The following is a 6960-nucleotide window of genomic DNA, read 5'->3' as shown; positions in this document are numbered from 1 at the left end:
GTGTAAAACAGAAGATGAAGATGCTCTGAAGCAAAAGATAAAGATTAGAGAGATTATTATTTTTGAGAATATCTTTCAGAACTCACGGAGGATGGGCCAGGTCCCAGAGGACTGGAGAGGGACAAACATAGTACCTATCTTTAAAAAGTGGGGACAAAGAGGACCTGGGGAATTTTAGACCAGACAGCCGAACTATGTTGCAGTATCTTTCCAGGTATTGAATTATTGAACAATCAGTTTGTAAGCATCTAGAGAGTAATAGGGTTATAAGGAATAGCCAGCATGAAGTTGTCAAGAACAGATCATGCCAAACCAACCTAATTTCCTCCTTTGACAGGGTTATTGGCTTAGTGGAAGGAGGGAAACTGTATACATGATATATCTTGATTTTAGTGAGACTTTTGACACAGTTCCACATGACATTCTCATAAGAAAACTGGGGAAATGTGGTATAGGTCTAGATGAAATTATTATGAGGTGGATGCAAAGCTGGTTGAAAGACAAGTGCAAAGTACTATGCTTGGAAAGGAAAACATAAATGCCTAATTATGAAGGGGGTATAACTGGCTAGGCAAGGTTAGACACTTTCGGCTACACTTCTCTAGTTACAAACTATAGAAATGATCCCTGAAAGTATAGTAGTATTGCTGGAAAGGATCTGGGGGTTACAGTGGATCAAAAATAGAATGAATCAACAATGTGATTCAGCTGCTAAAACAGGCTTAATATAATTCTGAGGGATATTAACAGGTGTTTTGTATGTAAGACCTGGGAGGTAATTGTGTCACTGTACTCAGCAGTGGTGCGGCCTCAGATGGAGTATTGTGTTCAGTTCTGGGTTCTACTCTTCAGGAAAGTCTAGGAGTCCAAAGGAAAGCAACAAAAAATTATAAAAAGTTTGGAAAACCTGATTTATGAGGAAAAATTGGGCACGTTTAGTCTTGAGAAAGAAGTCTAATGGGAACTTGATAACAGTCTTCAAATATGTCAAGGGCTGTAATAAAGATGACACTGATCAATTGTTTTCCACATGCACTGAAAGTAGGACAAGAAAGTAATGGGCTTAATCTGCAGCAAAGGTAATTCAGGTTAGATATTAGGAAAAACTTTCTAACTATAAAGGGAGTTAAGCTCTGGAAAAGGCTTCCAAGAGAGATTAGTGGATTTTCCATCATTGGAGGTTTTTAAGAACAGGTTGGACAAACACCTATCTGGGATGGTCTAAGTTTATTTAGTGCTGCCTCAGTGCAGGGGGCTGGACTAGATGACCTTTCAAAATACTTTCTAGCCCTATATATGACTCTGATTAATATATATTAAAGTGTGTGTCCGTGAATGCAGAAGCACTAGAAACAAGTAAGTATACTTGAAAGTGCTATTGAGTAAATAGTATTGATTGTAATTGTGATCTAGCAGGTATACTTGTAACCTGGTGGTTTGATTCCCGTATCTGGAATGTCAATATAGATCAGTACAATCTACATAAAAGAGAAGAAAAAGGAAGAAGAGGTAAGAAGGGTGATGTTATGCGTCAGAAATATTTATAATATAAGTGTGAAAAGAGTGTTGGTGAAATTCTAAGGATAAAAAAATAAAGAATGAAACATAAAGACCTAGCAGGAGAATGAAAGGTGAACTAATTAATGTTAGCCAAAGGGATAAAGCAGAATAAGGAGGATTTACTATAATGACCATTATAGTTAGGTTATAATTAGGTTGCTGAATATTTTTTCACTATAAAACATTTTTGAAACCTTTTGAGAAGCTTTGATATTTCAGTGTTTGCAGTACCCATTTGAAATTTGGCAGGTAGAAAGCCCACAAGCTGGAGAAGAGCCTCGCCTCTTTGTCCCATGAAACTCCATTCAGGTTTAGCTGAGTTATAAACCACCATTTTCCATCTCTTGCTTGTGTCTCTCAGGAAAACTTTGGCAGCATGCCAAAATGATAACGGAACATTAACATTCTGTAGAGCTGGCCCTTTGCCACCACCACTGCAGCAGCAGCCGCCATCTGGAAAATCTGGGAGCTGCCAGAGCTATGGTCTTCCTCCAGGAGGGACAGGTTGTCTCAGGACCCCTGTTTGAGAGTGGCATTGCAACTGGGCGCACATGGTCACAGAGCCACTCAGGTCTGGCCTGGCAGCCCCTCCATCATGATAGAGGGTTGGTCAGGCCAAATTTGAGTGAAAGGTATAGTGACCTAGTGCTCAAGGCCACAACGCCACTCAATTGACTGAGAGGCGACCAGGCCCAACCCAAGTGGAGCTGTGACTCTGCATGCCAGGTCACAATGATCCTGATTCAAATTAGGAAGGGCAGCTGAATGAAACCTGAGTGGCTCTGTGACCCCGCGCTCTAGGTTGCAATGCCCAGAGAAGGGAGCTGGGCCCAGCCCCATAGGACAGGAGCCACTGCTGAAGGCTGAGCGCAGGTCAGGCTTGTTCAGTGTCCCTCAGTGGTAATTTTTCTGGAAGGGCTGGGGAGGATCCTCAGTTTCAGATTTTGCTCCAGGTCTCCAAAAACCTCTGGTTCATGTCTGCTCGCATGGAGCCAAGACTCCAACTCTTGGGAGTATTATCATGAAAGACCAGAAAGAATCAAAACAAAAAAGAATCAACTAGCATATTTTAGTGATTTGCTTTCATTTAATGCACAAATAAAATGAGATGTTTTACAAGGAAGTTGGATAAAACAGCACAATCAGCGCTCAAGAAAATTTAACTGCATAGTCATTTCAGGTGTTTCTATTAAAATGCAGCTCATCCTTTTCAACCCTTTGATGGAGTTTGTTTATCTTTAGTGTGCTTGTATTTTTCATAAGATTATAGAAGTCAGAGATGGAAAAGACCTACAATAATATTTCTGTCCATCTTGTCTTATTATATTTTATATAGAGAGAGATATACCTATGTCCTAGAACTGGAAGGGATCCTGAAAAGTCATTGAGTCCAGCCCCCTGCCTTCACTAGCAGGACCAAGTACCAATTTTGCCCCAGATCCCTAAGTGGCCCCCTTAAGGATTGAGCTCACAATCCTGGGTTTAGCAGGCCAATGCTCAGGCCAATGCTCAAACCACTGAGCTATCCCTCACCTACCCACTGAGCTATTCCCCCCGCCTTGTCAATCCAGGATTGTTCCCTGTATTCTTGTGTGAATTGTCTAGTGTGGAATAAATGACTCAAGTTATGTGGCTTCTATCACTTCCCTTGAGATGCTGTTCCTCAGTTGAATAGACCACACTATTAAGAGACTTTTCATGATATTCAACCAAATTTTCCTTTGTTCAATTTCATTCTGTCAGCCCTAGTTAAACTCCATTGAGCCATCCTAAACAATTCATACCAATCCTTGAGAAGGGAAAGGAGTATATGTTCTACCAATATTTCCCACCTGCAATCCCAGCAAATTAATCATCAGAAGCACATATACTTGCCTGATCCCAATAGATGATCCCCATTCATTGTTCCAGAGGAAGATACAATAAGCTCCCCAAATCCTTGCTAATGTACAGCGAGTGAAATGCCCTTCCTGATCCCAAATTTGGCAATTGCCTTAACTCTTTCTATAAGATGCCCCATGCAGATAAGGTAACCCAGACTGGCTGGTTTTCCAGGTGGATCCTCCTCACAATGGCCTTTATCATGTCCATGCTTATCTAGCACTTGATTCTATGTCTTTGTTGCAAGTGAACAATGTGTTCCCACCTTCATATGACGGGTGTTTATACTCTTCAAATTCTGGTACATGTTTGTCATGACCCCATTAGTCATCTGTAGCCTGGCTAAACTTACTGAAGTGTTTAAATCCTTCTTCCTAAGTAAATTCTTACTTCCTTTTATTCAGGTTTATTGCACTCTCAATTCCCTCCATTTTGTTGGCTTCTTTCTGGTTAACCAGCAACCATTTATCTCTTTGTCTCTTTCCCAGGTATTTCCCTGACAACAATTACCTTTATTTTTGGATGATTTTCTCCTGAAATATTGTCTTTCATTTATCCTTTCAGTTCATAGCAGGTGCCCTAACTTTATAAATCTATGCAAAAATGATGCTAGTACAATAACAGTAGGTTGGTGATGTACATTTAAAATGCTCACATATTTGAGTACACATGAGAAATGCACATTCTGCATACTTGCAGGGAAGTTTGCGTGATAGGCCAGGAAGAAAAATGTAAGATGGCAGAGACAGTAAAAGCCAGTGATGAGAATGTATTTACTGATTTGAGACTATTCATAAATATTCAACATGCTTGGATCAGGATAACAGAAGAGGTAAATATATACATGGGGTGAAATCCTGGCTCCATTGAAGGCAAAGGCAAACCTCCCATTGATTTCAGTAGGGTCAGGTAACATGTCCAGCATTTTCAAACAGGAAGTCAAGAGGAACTGCAGGGGGTCAGCATATCTGAAAATCAGGTCACTTAATTAAACATTGAAGTATAGGCTAATTCTTAAGTGTAGGCATAACATTTTGGCATTCAAACACTGTAGTACCCTATTAATCACTCTGGTCAGATATTCTACTGAGAGGAGCAATATAAAAATCAGGCTAGATAAAGAGACTTTGTGATCTGCTTGAACATGTTTTAGGGTATGTCTGAACAGGAAAACAATAACAGTCAAAGAAGGAGGAGGAAACTTGGACTATTTTGGGAGATAGGTTTCAGAGTGGTAGCCGTGTTAGTCTGTATCAGTAAAAAGAACGAGGAATACTTGTGGCACCTTAGAGACTAACAAAGTTATTTGAGCATAAGCTTTCATGGGCTAAAACCCACTTCATCGGATGCATGCAGTGGCAAATACAATAGGAAGATATATATACACAGAGGACATGAAAAAATGGGTGTTTTTTTCATGTCCTCTGTGTATATATATCATCCTACTGTATTTTCCACTGCATGCATCCGATGAAGTGGGCTGTAGCCCACGAAAGCTTATGCTCAAATAAATTTGTTAGTCTCTAAGGTGCCACAAGTACTCCTGTTCTTTTTATTTTGGGAGAGGGTCCCTACTTTGGGAAACTGCTCCCATTTTTGTTGTTGTTAATCACAATCAGGGTCTGTTTTTGTGTGTGTGCATAGTGCAAGTGATGTGTGATTTGGTACTCATAAAAATGAAGATCTTATAGCACTGATTAAAAGGAAAATACTTTTTCAAGACAGGAGAGGTCCAAGATTCCTGATCTAGCTCTGACAATGCAACTCAGTCTAAATCTCCCACATTCCTGATATTCTAAATGCTAGGACCCATTCATGCTAAAGTTTTGATAGTTCAAACAGGTGGAAAATGCTCAAATATTCTATTTTAAAAATTTCTAAATTCTATTTCTAAATTTCCTAGTTGAGGTATCGTATTTTTCAGTGCACCATGTCATGTTGCATCACATTATCTAACATGATATGACTGATGCTGTCAGTAGAAGTAATCTAAAGTAGAAGTAATCTAATGCATGAAAAGATGCACTTTGAGATCTACGCAGTACAGTTTGTTAATACACTTTAACTTTGACCCCTTTGGTCAAAATTTGGTGATCTTGGTTCAAATCCTCTATGTGATAATGAGTTTGGTGGCTTCCATTTTGAAAGATTTTCACTGGTTTGGGGTTTGGATCAGGCTTTAAATGTGTTCCACAGGGCAATCATATGTAACAAATTATCCATGAAACTTGGCAGTAGTTTAGAACAATTACTTCCTAAAAATTGACATCTTACTGCTATCTTTGGGATAGTAATATTTTAGATCCCTCAAAAATGCTATCCCTCTATATCCATTAAAAATACAAATAGGTACACTACACACAATCTTTTTTTTCTTTAGCATTTCCAACTCAATATGTACTTAAAAGTGCTGTATCTTTCAAAGAGTCTATAAGTGTAGCAAATCAATCCATATGCTTCAAAAGCAGTCTAATGATCTGGCTTCAAAGGCAACCCAGCTAAATTGAAGGAGTCTTTTGGGTAATCTATTTGATTCAATAGCATTATCCCATTCCACTGTCTTAATGCCGTTATATTATCAAAAAAGGATTCTGTGAGTTTCCATTTAAACTATATACTAATAGATCAATTGACATCAATAAGATTGATCAATAGCTATGAAAGTTTCATGAGCCAGAATAATAAGGAATGTAAAATTCAGTCTAAAAATATCCTCTTTTGTACTGTATCTTTAAATCAATTTCTGGAAGGTGTTGATTAATCAGTGTCATTGATTGGTTACAAGTTGCTGATTAAACTTTTACAGAAAATTCTAAGCAGTACAAGCCAAAGCAACAGAAAAGGTTCTCATTGGCTGATGGTCATATAAATATTCATTATATATTTTGGACCCATAATATTAATATTTAATCTGAGCATCAGCACCATTAAAAAACAAACTGATATCTGTATATGGTGGCAGCAAATCATATTGACATCTGGAAAACATATAACATCTGAACACACAAAAAAGAAATCTTAGTTCTGTTGATCTCCATATTATAGAAGTATGTGAATACGTGGCTGGCTCATTACAGAAGCAGCTTTTCCTCTCCTGGAATTGACACCTCCTCATCTATTATTGGGAGTGGACTACATCCACCCTGATTGAATTGGCCCTGTCAACACTGGTTCTCCACTTGCGAAGTAACTCCCTTCTCTCCATGTGTCAGTATATAATGCCTGCATCTGTAACTTTCACACTATGCATCTGAAGAAGTGAGGTTTTTACCCACGAAAGCTTATGCCCAAATAAATCTGTTAGTCTTTAAGGTGCCACCAGACTCCTTGTTGTTTTTGTAGATACAGACTAACACGGCTATCCCCTGATACAGTCTGATATTGTGCATTAGATTGTGTTAAATTTCATGACATATCACTCTCATGGTCAAAAAAATAACAGTTCTGAATTTAAACCAAATGTTTGAATGAAGAAATATAGGTTTGCAAACACACAGCCTTGTCTCACTGCAAATCTTA

General features: G+C 38.6%; 1 pseudogene; it reads right to left on the bottom strand.

The window, feature by feature from the left end:
- Positions 1-540: 540 nt before the first annotated feature.
- LOC112110216 lies at positions 541-643 on the bottom strand (annotated as a pseudogene).
- Between the last annotated feature and the right edge of the window lie 6317 nt (positions 644-6960).

The sequence above is a fragment of the Terrapene carolina genome, unplaced genomic scaffold (assembly GCF_002925995.2).
Source record: "Terrapene carolina triunguis isolate 2854851 unplaced genomic scaffold, T_m_triunguis-2.0 Scaffold68, whole genome shotgun sequence".
Classification (NCBI taxonomy): Eukaryota; Metazoa; Chordata; order Testudines; family Emydidae; genus Terrapene; species Terrapene triunguis.
The sequence above is the reverse complement of the archived record's forward strand: the minus strand, read 5'-3'. Positions and strand labels throughout refer to the sequence as shown.